Below are 14,054 nucleotides of genomic sequence, written 5' to 3'. Positions count from 1 at the left end.
CCTTCCCAAAGACACCAGCACCGCAGTATTTGGTTTACTATCTCAATCCTCCTCTCCCTCCTCAGCCCATAGCCCGAGACTGGGAGGATCAAAGAAAACACTACCTGCACCCCCAACCCCTTTAGTCCCACTCCCAAATCCCTGTAGTGCTTGATCTGGCTGGGAGCACTCCAAGCCATGTCATTCGTGCCCACATGGATAAGCAACATAGGGTAGTTGTCAGTGGGCCAGAGGAGCTCAGGGATCTTCTCTGTAATGTCTCGGATTTGGGCTTCTGGGAAGCAGCAGACTTCCCGAGATAAGGGGTCGGGACGGCAGATTACCCCCTCAGTCCCCCTCAGGATGGAGTCTCCCATGACAAACACTTTGTGTTTCATCTTAGGGAGAGTGGGGGCAGTAGCTGCAGTTGAGCCCAAGTTGCCTGTGGGAGCTGGCAACTTAGCAGGCTCTGCTTAGGCTGCAAGAGGTTCTTACCTGTTGCAAAGCTCCAGCGGTGCAGGGACCTTGGTGCAGTCTCAAGTTGTTGAATCAAGTTGTTGGGTCTTCAGAAGAATTTGTGTGTTTCAAGGAAGCCAGATTTCAATTTTTTTTTTTAACCACAGTCATCACAGGTAAGCTTTGAAAGACTAGAACTATATTCCAATCTAAGGGGAATGTTTTAATTTGAAAAGCTGGTTTCTCTGAAACTACTAAATTCTTTAGAAGCTTTTGGCATCTTAAAAGTGAGGTGTTATGATTGAGGTAAAAATGTCAAAGAACATGACTCAAAGGCACCATAAAAGCTCAGAAACCAGAAGACAAATACGAGTCCAAAATGTATTATTTTGCCCCCCCAAAAAATGACACTTGTGTTGTTTAAGCCCAGCTTGTGATATTTTGAGTCCTGACTCATGATTTTTGAATGACTGGAGTTTGCAATGTAAAAAAATATCCATCCTCATTGCACGGTATTTTTAGGTTCCTCATTTTATGTTCTAGGAGCTATGAATGCTGAAATGCATCCTCAGAAAAAAAATGGTAAAGAGTTAGAAAGTCCGTGTGGCCATAGCTCTGCTTCAATTCTCCATAAGCACAACCTAGCAGAGTATGCAATACAATGTACAGTAGTACATTATGTTGGACTTCAGCAGTTTACACTTCCACAGAGCAGCAAAAGAACTTCAGAGATGTGATAGTGTGCTAAATTGATTGCAGCCACTCAGAAATGTGTAGCTCACAAGTTTAGTCCCCAGAATGTGAAGACAACATTTTCTCTTTGTCTGAAGAGACCAGTCAGTGCTGGCTCTCTAAAAAGATAAAATGTGAAGGCTCACAGTGGCTCTCAAATCCCTTAATCATTCATGACAGACAATGACGGAGAGTAACAGCCAAACAATAAAAATTAGATGAATAAACTACCAGATTTGCATATACAAAATGAGGCTGTTAATATCACTTGCATGGGGGAAGCTATCACTGTAAGGAGAGGTCGTCCTCAGCTACAGAAGGCATCCTCTTGGCAAATGGAATGGGATGATTTTGCTTAAAAATAAAGGGAGGGCAATGACTTTTAAAATTGCACCAGTAATTTTAAAACTGAACAGCAGTTAAAGTCTCCTTCTTTCCTTCCAGCACATAATTGAAGCAATATCACCACCTCATTACCAGAGGATACTGCTGCAGTAAGCCTTGAAAATAGGCTTTAAACAGCCACTGACACCATTTGGAGAATTTGAAAAACATTGTATTTAGGAGCAAATTTAATTATTCATCACATATTTCCTGATTCAAAGAGAAGGGCCTTTCCATTATGAACCTTTTACAGCACAGAGCACTAAAAACTGAACAGCTAAAAATATCTTATTTTCAGGAATTGTCACATACTAAATTTATCTTCATTGTCAATGCTGCTAATTTTCATAGCTATGTACAAGTTGGACTATATACAACATTGGTTCTAACAAGCTCGAGACGCTCCGCCCTTGCATTTAAAAAAAGTTCCACTGGGTCACCAGCCCACATAAATACTCTAATATCCATCTAGGTGATGCCCAAAGCAACCCATAGTACATATTTCCTTGCTCTCAACACTTCTCTCTTCTTTGAATCGCTTTGGGTCAGCTCTTATGTTCTGCAAACTTCTCTATTTGCAATAACGATGATGTCAGCTAATCATAAGAATTACTGCCAAAGACAATACTGTATCAGTAAAAGTACATCATAGGTGAAATTATAATTTCAGTGGGTGCATCTACATGAAAGGTGTTTACTGTAAAGCTGCTAATTAGCCCCACAATAAAGTCTCAGCATCTACACATGTGGCCCTATTAGGCTGCAGTAAACTAATTAACTCTGCTGTAGCTTAGTACTTGTTAACACAAGTTATGTCCTATGGGTGGTGTTCTTTAATGTGCAGCAACACATGTATAGGGATTTATGGGGATGACTGGGGCACAAGGGTGCTTCAGTGTTGGGGCTGCCTGCCTGCTAGCCTCACACTGGAGCACCCTTGTGCCCCAGCCAGCCCCTCCACAGTATGTTGAGCTGGGTCAGAGCATCCCTGGGTTGGCAGGCTGACTTCTCAGGCCTCCTGCCAGCTGGGGCTCCTCCAACCTGGCTCAATGTTCTGTTGCTCTAGGCACACATGAAAACACTTTACCCAAGAGTGATAAACTCTGGTGCAGTATGCCCTGGAGTTTATTGCACCACATTAATTTCACATCTTGATGTGCCCAGTGGGATCAGGATTTGAGTCCTTCAATAAAACTTCTATTCTCAATGAATTACCTTGATGAAGTACCATCATACTGCACTATGAAGTATGCTTGGATATATACAAATACTTTCACCAGTCAAAAGATCTCATATGTGCCAAAAGAGGGACAACTCCTTCTTTATTCTTCTGAACCTCACTTGCTTCCTTTGATGCTTCCTCTTTTAGAATCATTGAATTGTAGAAACCTGAAGTTAAGGACATGCCACAATTTCCCCAAATATGGGGCTCCAATCCACTCACTTTGCACAAACACAGGCTGGGCAACCCCAGCCAAAGCTCCCTCCCCCTCTTTCTCCCCCCCTCCCATTGTGCAGACAGCATCAGCCACTTGAGCAGACAGAAGTTAATGAAGGTTCTCCACTTTGAAGTGCCTTCGTCTGAACACTCAAATAACAAAGTTAAGTTTGCATATGATTGGGAACTTTTAAAGCACTCTGCAGACATGCACTTTGGTCAGGGCATGACCGTACAGTGCTTTCAAGGGGCCAGTTGCATGACAAATGTAACTTCTGCCTGCACCCTTTATCCTCACCCATATATTGGGTTGGCATTCAGTTTATGTTACCATTTAAGTCTTAAGAGTTAGGGAGGGTAAAAATTGCCCCTTGTAAGTAAGCTGTCAGAACAAAAAGTAGGTGAACACTTAAACAACAATGCTCCTGTTTTTAAGTAAATATTTGTAGACACCAGAGATGAAACAAGAGTCCTGTCATGTCATTTAGGCTACTCTCACACTCTTCATTAATGCCAAGTTTTCCCCTGGTGGAGTACTTTAGTGATTTTTTTCCAGTCTACTTTTGGAGTCCCAAATTCTAAGGTTTCCACCCTTCCTTGGGAGATTATTCTACAGCCTAATAGATTTCACTGTCAGGGAATCTTTTCCTGATGTTCAGCTTGTGTTTTCTTTAAAAAAAAATCAAGGGAGCAAAAAACAGGAGTAAAGCAGGTCTGATGTCTTAGGAGGATTGCTTCTAAATATAACTGTGTAGCCTTTTTTTCCAGGAGGCATTGGCACATCTTTAACTAGCCCTATTAATTCAGGGCACAAGCTGTTCTCAAGGGCAACTGAGGGGTTTTGGTACTGGATTACAGCAATATAAACAAGACCCTGGTCTTACATGGTGATAAATCAAGAGGGATTTAGAAGTGCCACAAGGAAATTAAGAGTGGCAAAGCCAGTCCTTCTTGCATACACGATTGAGGTCAATATGTGCTGGCTAATACTGTGTGGTTAATGGTAGGCAAGCTTCCCTGTGTGCTTTACTTATGTCAAAGAACTTTGAGCCAGCTAGAAGAGAACACAGGCTAAGGACCAGGGGACTGCACATGAACGATGTCTGAAAAGTTGGGAAAAGCTAATCAAGGAGGTGGTTATCCATTATATTACTGGGAAAAAGAGCTTTCAGTGTTCTCATTGCATTGGGGTCATTCTGGTACCCTGGAGAAATACATATGTCCACTCTTACACTCTTACACTTACTTACATATGTCCATTCTTAATTCCTTAATCCTGGACACTAGCCTGAGCTCCATCTCTGCCTTGGCCTTCCTAATAGCCCTCCTACACTCACAGGCCGAGGAGGAGTACTCCTCCTTGGTGATAGCTCCTCCCTTCCACTGGTTGTATGCCCCCCTTTTAGTCCTCAGTGTGCAAACACCAGTATGCATGCCGCTCCAGGTGCTTTTAATTAGCACAGCTCTTGGAGCTGTGCTAATTAAAGCACCCCCCGCCAGCACATCTATAAAGACCTCTGGGTGGTCTTTGAGACTTCTAGGTGGAAGTTATGCTAGAAGTAAAAAGTGCTTTGTTCTCTTTGATTGTTTTTCTGCTTTGTCTGCATAACAGGGAACCCTTGCCTTGTTACTGAAGGAAGGCAATGGTCCCAGCAGGACTGGCGAGGGTCATTTAAGAACAGGGCCTATGTGGCCAAAAGAGAAGGGAACTCCAAGAAGGGAAAGGCAGCTGCAAGGGCCCCAGAAAGAAGCCCTGGATGGCAAGCAGTGAAAGAGGGAGGGATAAGGTCCCTGCAACCAGCAATAATGCTTCCCTGAGGAGTGGCTGCATGCTGAGTGGACTGCGGTCAAAAGGCAGGCAGTTAGTGATGGGTATTAATCAAGCCAAAGCTGGACCAATGAGCAAACCCTGTGCTTATACCAGAAAATAGCTCAGGCTGAGGAAAAGGGAGGAGCTCAGGGGAATAAAGAAGCTTGCCCTCAGGCTGGCAAAGCAGTTTAGCTATGGCTGAGAGAGGAAGCAGGACTCCCAGGTGGACCATGGTTGCCAAAACCAACAAGGGACACCCTGGTGGGTAAAGACAGGGTCTTTTTTCTTTCTCCTTTTTCCCTACCACAGGGAAAGAGATAAGGATTGAAGTTTATGTTGGTTTTGGTCTGAGTGCCAGGAAGGGAGGTATTTTATTTTGAAGTTGTTGATGACATTTCTGTTTTAGTTTCTCCAGAGGACTGGAAGCAACTGTGAGGACAGGTGGAGGCTGAACTACAGGCATTTTGTAGGTAAGAACGCTATGTGCATATGTGCGTGTGTGTGCACACACACATGTGGGGAAGGGAGAGACAGAGAGAGAGAGAAAGAGAGAGACAGAAAATTTAACACCTTCAAGGCTGAAGGACCAGGAGGGCTCTAGAGTCCTGACCATGGGGCTGAATTCACAGCCTTGCCACATCCGCCAAGGGGCCAAAGCTAGAATAAGTGGGACTAGGGCTGAAGGTACCAACTAGAGCAAGTAGGCCCCAAGCAAGAGGGTCAGGGTCTAGATGAATATAAAAGGGCATAGCCAAGTATCTCAAAAGAAATCCCACTCTAAGGCTCAGGATGCCTCATACATAAGTGGTTGTTCCATCAAGGTATGGCAGGAAAAATTCAGGACAATAGTCCAGAAGAGCTGGAGTGAGGGCAAGCTAGTCAGCTGCTGGATGTTACTACTACCCAGCAGGGCTTGTCCTGCTACCGTCTGTTAAATACTTGATAATAATAACCTGGTGTCAAGTCCTGTATAGGTATAAAGGCCTCCTGCCTGGGCTGAACATCCTCAGTTCTCATTCAAGTCAACATGATTTGAAGCAAGTGGACTTTTTCCTGTGTAAAAATCTGAGTATAAACTGAATTGAGGGACTTGGGGATTTGGCCCACTGCCTTCAATAACAAGCTTTCAGCATCTCCTAGGAGGTATTCAACACCTTACAGAATTGGCTATTGAAAGACCATGACCTACACCTGCAAAGCCTTATTCATTCAAATATTTGCACAGGAACTGCTCCCATATAGTATTTTATAATGTATGTATTTGAAATATACATACATTATAAAAGGAGATAGCCTCTTTTCATATGCTTGTGTGGGCTAACAGTACTTCAACCTCCAGTATAACAACTGCCATCAAGTAACACATTGTTCCCTAGGTGGTACCACCTTTTCATCAAATCCAAACACTATCTTTATCTCCTAAATCCATAAAAAAGACTGAATATACTCCCTAAATATCTCAGTGACCAAGAAAATAAAAGAAATGTAGATGAACATTGCAGTCTATCCAGACATTTAACAAAAACATACTAAAGAAGATCCAGAAGGGGAGTGATTTCCAAAATTCAACAGCTTTTGTGGAAAACATTATAAAACCCTCTTCTCCAAATTCCTCGTCTTTTCCATCACCTTTTTGTCTTGATAGTAGATCTGCACTTATTCTTATGTACTGATCCCTCTAAGGCCCCTTTGCAGAACCATATGTGAGGTACTATGGCAGAGAAGCCAGGAAGATCTGGACTATTTATACAGATTGTCTCTAGAGGGACATTCCCAGCACATTGTTGGTATGTCGACAGATGTAAAAATAGCATAACAAAGAGGAGCACTAAATACATACCAATTGCTGCAAAGAAACATCCCAAATCAAAACAGAGCAGACTGCTCATCATGTGTCTGGTCACGAGCCAGACATCTGCTTGAAGAGGTTTTTCCTACCTGTGACTTTGAGACAGGAAGATCAGGGCGATACTCACTTTACCACTTTTGATTTTCCCTTCTCCGTATTTATGAAATGATAATTAATCAGACTCTCAGGCCACCAATTCCTGGAAGAGGGAAGGATTCCTCAACACTTCTTCTCTTCTCTCCTTTAAATAAATAAATAAGTCAGCTACTCTGCCGGCCTTTGCTTCCTTTTAAAAGGCTGAAAGCCTGTTTACTCTTCCTGTCAGAATTCATCAGCAGTCTCCTGCTGGCTACAGGTATGTGCTATATGCAGACAAACCCCTGTACCAACCTGTAGATTTTGGCTTGTAAGCATAAATTGGGAGCTTGCAGAGAAACAGTAGACAGCAGCAGTTCTACCTCACTTCTATTTAAACAGGAATGAAGCCACAAAAGGGCTCATCTAGGCACTCTAGCCAAAGACCATGTTAATGTCAATACCACTTCATGATCAATGATGCTGATAGAGCTAGTAAAACTGATGGACATGCCTTGCCCTTATTGGTTCTGGAATCAAAGACCCTGAGCTATGTGGTTAAAACTGGTGTCTGCCCCATAGCCGTGTATAGAGTAATTACTATTTCACCAACTTAAAGCCTTATTAAAACACCAGGTTCAGAGAGTGTCCAGCTTTGTGTGCAGCTAAAAGCATCAAGGGCTAGTTGTGTGGTTGTCCCAGACTTCTTGATACTCTGAGTAAAAGCAGAAGAATCATTTTCAGTGAGCGAAATGAAGGCTGTTGGCATTATCAGCCTTGACCCAAATGGACTGCCTGGATAATCTGAAAAATGTACTGCATAATTCCCAGTGTTTTCATTACTATTTACACTATTCGTTTTGCTGAAACTGGATAACCATCCAGTCAACCTGGACTGTATTATTTAAACGTACCTTCCTGAATGATGCACCTAACATTTTATAGACAAATAAAAATTCATGCCCTAGGAAATTTACCACTTAAAATTAGGTAATACAGTATGGGATGTCAGAAAACAAATGGATCAGGTCAGTTTTTATAGTGTGTTTTCCTATGTGCATGCACATACAAATGTGTGTGGATATTAAAAAGCTTGTGTACAAATGTTTCTAAAACATTTTGACTTGAAAAGCCCAGGAAATAATCCTGCATTGGCTCAGGAGTTAAACTGCATGATCCAAAAGGATGTGGCCATGTCTAGTTTGCATGATTTTGATTAAAGCACTCCTGGTGACATCATGAATGACCAAAACCACACCCAAACTAGTTTTCTTTCACAAGGTTTGTTAAGCCACATGGAAAAGTAAATGGAATCATGAATGAATCATCAGTAGATCTCAAGAGGACCACAAATCAGGAGCATTTATTGATGCTATCAAGGATAAATCTTCTATATTTTATGACCTCTACTGTACTTATTTCTCTTGTGGACTGCTTCTACTAATCACAATGATTGCCTTACAAGATTTATAGTCACTTCCCATCTTCGCTATAGTCAGTTATTAGCAGCTTTAAAATCAAGAAAACAACTTTAATACGATTTGCCGACTGCATGACAACTCCTGGGGATTCAAGCAGATACTCAGAAACAGGAGCTGTTCACAGACGGTGCAACATCATTTCTCTGAATGTCACCAGGGATACTAAATACATTTGAGTAATTAAGGGAATTATCAGTGCAACTAATAGACATTAAGGGGCATGGCCCTGTTTTGGGTAATTGAAGTTTGGATAATTGAGGCTGGATTCCAGTCCCTAACACCAGGGGTTGGATTCTAATCCCTATGATTCAGTTAAATGCCTGCAAATCTGAAACAGTCATTGATGGCTACGGCTTGGAAACCTGGCCTTGATGGCGGTGTTGCTGCAGTTAAAGGATGCTGAGTGCATTTATTAGAGGGCATACAAAAAACTAGAACTCTTGGTTCCAAAATGATACCTTTTATTAGACCAACAGGAAAACGGCAAGAAAATTGTCCTTTTCTGCAAGCTTTTGGGATCAAAGTCCCTTTGTCAGGCTCTGGGATAAGTGTAGATGGTACAAGATGGTAAAAAGTCCCCATAGGTAGGAAATAAACTTCATTTATTAGAGGGTAGAATTTAGATCAAAGGATTTCAGATACTTTCTCTTAGTGGAGACAGAGAGAACAAGTGAGAGAGAGAGAGAGAGAGCTTATTTTTAATTGGAAATAAAGTATTTTGTAAAAAAAATTGTTTATTAAATTATTTTTATCTCTTTTCCTGATTGTGAGTGGTTCATGATGAGCATATGGTTTTCTCCATGCATGAATCTCAGTCTGGGCTTCCAAGTTCTGTCCCCTGACATTTTTTTCAAGTTAGGCACTGTGCTCATAGGTGAACGCATGTTGCCCTCTGTCTGAAAGGGTATAACTTGCATCCTGTGTGCTTGAAGAAACTCAGAAATATGTATAATTCCCAGTGAAGATAGTGCTTAAAAATGATAACAAAAGGTCAAAATGTTCTAGCCAGTAGAGGGAAATAACACCCCCCCCAAGTTATTTTACTCAAAAATTATGATAATGCTATTTCATAACATATCACCTTTATCTTTTAAACAGTATCTAGAGACATGCAGCAGGTGCTTGCTCTGAAAGTGGGTTCATTTCTAGGATACCTCTTTAGCAGCATCACTCCTTTTACAAATGGATTGGTCAACTGTAGCCAAGGCAATCTTTTCCTACTTGGGGAAAGATTTAAAATGTTAGATTTCCTCCTTATTGCTGGCAAAATATAACTCTGGAGTCTACGTGTCAAGGCTTATCTCAGATATTTGGTTCTCTCATCCCTTAGCTGAACTCTCAACACATCAGCAGCTAATGAACCATCACCCTGTGAAGTTTAAGGGAAGCAAATTTATCAGTCTGTTAAATAAAAGGATCTAACTGGAAGATGTAACCACCTATGGGGTGGGGGGATTGATTACATATATGTGACTGAGGACTTCATATAGTAATCAAGACTCAGTCAGTCCTTAGATATTTGGACTGGAGTCATAGTTAACCCAGGCTACTTTTACTAGACCTCTATGTTTATTAGGAAGCTATCAGTTAATAACACTGCAGATGATTTATGTGTGTTACCTTCCACAATGCTGTTATATACAAAAAGTTACTACTGGTCCTGTCCATTGTATGACAAGATAAATAAGGAACAACATAGCAATGTTTGTGAGATAATTTATTTGCATTGTATTCCACTGATACTGAGTCCATGTGAAGACAGAGGGGCCATTTGTAGATGTGCTCACCATTTTCTAAACCATGTTAACTGACTCACATCATACAGTTCAAATCAAATTTCAATTCAAATTAAGAGTTAATAGATTATTATATACCATCAGGCAGGTTTTTGTGTGTTTATGTGCTTCTGTAGTAGAGACGGCAGGGGCACTGGACACTGCCCACCACTCACAATCAGGGCCACAAAACTGCGTTCACTTGCTACGCGGGGTGGTGGGCACAAGCAAGCTACAGCAAGCCCTAGATACCTGCCATAAATACTTGTTAATTAATACAGTTTAAATTCCCTGGTTTGGACTGCCCAAGGACTCATTAACATTAATCTCATTCAATGAGGATTAGTTAATTTGTACTGAAGCCAATTTTAATTCAGACTATAGATGCCCATATGTATATAGTGATGGCTGTAGTCTGGATTAAATCTAGAAAAACGTAACTTCTATAAACAGCCAGGGAGACTGGGGGATAACCCCATGGAGCACAGGCTGTGTTTCAAGTGGTCAGGGAAACAAGAAGAAACAGTAAGAAGATATATCTCTGTTCAGGAACCTCAGTAAATATCATCCTATATGTTCACAAGATGTGAGACTCAACAGGTTTCTAACATGAGGAAGGAGACAAAGTGTAGAAGAGAGGTGAGAAGATTTTTTTTTTATACCATTAACTTCTTAACCAGACTCCAGCACAGGCACACTTGTGAGTAGGGTGAAGACAATAGCTTTTTTGACTTTGGAAAAAAGAAGGAAGTAAATATTTACATTCTGGAGGAGCTCAAAGGCCCCACCTGAGACTTGGGTGTTACCTTGCTGTGCAGTGTATACGCAAAGGAAAGAAACAAATGCTGGACCCAGGAGTTTATGATCAAGCATTTACTGTAATGTATCTAATCCAATCTTACTCAGAAGATGCTGCTTTACAGTTCGTTCTCAGATGCATTCTCCAGTGCCGTTTTAAAATGAGTTGGGTGGTGAAACTCCCACTACTTTCATTTGAAGACTGTTCCACTGTTTAGTAGACTTAATTTGAGAAACCTTTTCCTTCTTGTTGGTTATTATTTCATCCTTTGTTTTAAACTTCAATTCACACCATTTTCCCTCTTTCTCAGAGAGGTGTGCAGTTAGTAAAACATGATGAGATGATCATACAGAATATGACAGATCGGACTGAAAAGAACATATTGAAATAAAGCATCAACCCAAGCTCTTGTGAAATTTGGGTTTGAAATAATTATGGGTTGTTGTTCTAACATATCAGATCCCTTCCTATTCAATTTGCTTTGTTTACATCTTGTTTGTAAAAGATTATTTCACATGAGCAGCCTCTGAAAATTGAGGCTTTCCACTGACTAATTGAGACTAATACAGTACATAAATGCTTAACCAATGCCAAGTGCAATATTCCAAAAGCAAAATATTGGTATGGTTCAAGGCATACTTGAAAAGGCTCTGAAAATTACAGGGGATGAGGGAAAGAGAAAAAACTGTGGCTGAGGTTCCTTGCCCTGTGATATCAGGGGCATATTATTTCCCTACTGAAGAGGATAGAGAAAAATACTGGCTAGAAGAAACAGCTATTCACAGGCCAGAACAAGATTTTTAATGCCACAGCCATTTAATTTTGGTGCCACTGGGTGGGGTGCCAGTGGGTCGGTACTGTCTGGCAGGGAGCTGCCGCTGCAAAAAGAAGCACTGGGACCTGCTGCAGCTCGGGGGCTGTGTGACCTACCGGCAGCTTGCCAGGGACTGCCTGTGAATGGGCTGGCTGCCCTGGGAAGGCAGCAGGAGAGTGGCTGGGTGTGCTGGCAGCCAGAGAAGGTGGCAGGGATGGTGCACAGGGTACTAGAAGCCCACCAAGCCCAAGCTTCCCCAAGCACACCCAGGCTTCCAGCATCCCATGCGCTGTCACCGCTGCCTTCTCCAGATAGGGCCCTTGTACACCTGAAAAATATCACTGTAATTTATGTAGCAAACTAAAATACATGGAATGTGTTTTGGTTTGCTACGTAAAAAAGTTATTTCAATTGAAATAAGCCACTGAATGTGGACACTGTTACAAAAGCTAATTGTAACATGTTGCCGAATGCGTACACTGTTACACAATTAAATAATTAAAAAGGGCAATTAAACAACTAAAAAGGGTGATTATTTCCTCATGTGTACAAGGGCCCTTAGTCATGTGTACAAGGGCTTTCTTATTCTATGACTATAAACAAATTGCAAGGTCAGACTTTTGACAAAATAATTATTTATATTCTGAAGCCTGTGTTTCCACATGAACAGTTTTATGTAGCCTTTTTAAGGTTGAGAAGTTTTGATTCTGTTAAATTATTTGGTCAAAGGATAACTAAAAATCCTGAATTTAAAAATACTTTTTCAATAAAAATTTAATTGCAAATGTTTTGCAGGTTTTAGCTAGTTTGTCCATAGTACTGGTAGAGAATCTCTTACGAACATGGTAGAAGGCAGGGCATGGTGGCACCTTAAGATTAACTAATTAGCCATATAATTTTGAAGCCAAGCAGAAAGCAGGGTAGGGTGGTACTCTAAGAGTCACTTTAGAGTGCTAACCCACACTTCCTTCTGCCTAACTTCAGACTAACACAGATCACTACTTCTCTCTCAAAACAGTAGATTAATATATTTTTCAAAGATTTTTGGCACCTCCAACTAGACAGAAAATAGCCTGAGAGCCTGTGTTATTTATGAAATTCCACATGTAGCCCTGGTTATATCCTGGTGAGAACCCCCAAAATGGAAAAATATTCAAGGATATGATTTAAAAATAAAGTTAAAGGCAAAAAAAGTCCAGGGTGTAGAGTGTCTCATTTTATCTAAACCAACTTTCTCATACCCCCTGAGTAATATGTTCATAATATGCCTGCTAAGATTATATAGCTATACAGAGCTGTTTTAAAGAAATTATTTAGGGAGGTGATGCAGGTCATTGTGATATACTAGTTTGATTTGCTTGAATCAGTAGGTGATACTGCCTTGTAGTGCACCACCCATAGAGAAGAGAAAAGGGTTCTGTCATGATGGGTTGAGCTCTGTATCTTGTGAATCAAAGGACAAGGGATATCACTGTGATTTCCAACAAGTATGTACTATTCCTATAAGGCTCACAAGTGCTATAGCAGGTGTCTTAACTACACTATACATTAGGAATTATCAGTACAGCAGTGGTCCCCAAAGCTTGCTGTCCAATTTACAACAATACTGAGCAAGTAATGTGCTGCAGGCAGCTTCGTGTTTAGGTTTTCCTGTCAACCTCTCTTTTATATGAATTTCCTGTGGCCACAAGCAGTGGGGGAGGGTCTTGTCCGTGAGCCATTGTCTGGAGATCACTTTTTTAGAACATACTCATATGGTATTAGCAAAGGCAGTGCTTCCAAGTATTGAAAGAGTAGATTTCCAAATGGCTCCAGTAAGACTCTCTAACAGGTGTGTGGGCACCAGATATCCTCTGGGGTCTGACTTGTCTAACGGCTCTCTCTGGTCCTGCCACACCTACAGTGTCGACCCTGCCATGCTTTTGATGTTACTGTTTGGTTACTGAGGATGTGGTTCATGGGGCTGGCAGTAGCTCCTCTAGTTCCCTCATTGGCCAGTGCTGTTCTTGCCACATTCGCACGTGGGGGGTCTGTGCGTCCCTTGATTTGCTTCCCCGCAGGCCTCCTAGCACCTGTCAGGGCTCCAGCTGTCCCAGCCTTGGCCCCTTTCTCTCTTGCTGAGCCCTAAGCCCTGGTCCACTGTCTTGAGACTTTAGCTTCCAGGTCTTGGCCCTGACTTGGCTGTAGCCCTCCTGGAGTTCCAGTTTTCAGTAAACCAGGCTCAGCCTTCTTGGCTATGGTTTATCTCCAGTCTCCGATAGTGGGAAGTGCTTCCCGGGCTCCCCACCCATGGTCTCCTCTCCCCTTGTAGCCACAGTCCAGTCCTCCAGACAAACTCAAATAAAACTCCTGACCTCTGTAGTCAGAAAGGCCAACTGCACCTTGTCATGTATCCACAGATGCATCTCGAGCAGGTCCAAGGAGGTGATCCTCCCCCTCTATGCGGCACTGGTCAGGCCACA

The 14,054-nt window shown here is 41.8% G+C and overlaps 1 protein-coding gene across 1 annotated transcript in view; it reads right to left on the bottom strand.

Annotated features, from left to right (window-relative positions):
• Positions 1-14,054, bottom strand: part of LRFN2 (leucine rich repeat and fibronectin type III domain containing 2) — a 245,607-nt gene that overhangs the window by 217,351 nt on the left and 14,202 nt on the right. The window lies entirely within an intron of this gene.

Source organism: Crocodylus porosus, unplaced genomic scaffold (assembly GCF_001723895.1).
Source record: "Crocodylus porosus isolate Cpor-Errol unplaced genomic scaffold, CroPor_comp1, whole genome shotgun sequence".
Lineage (NCBI taxonomy): Eukaryota > Metazoa > Chordata > Crocodylia > Crocodylidae > Crocodylus > Crocodylus porosus.
Note: the sequence above shows the minus strand (reverse complement) of the source record. Positions and strands in the feature narration are given on the sequence as shown.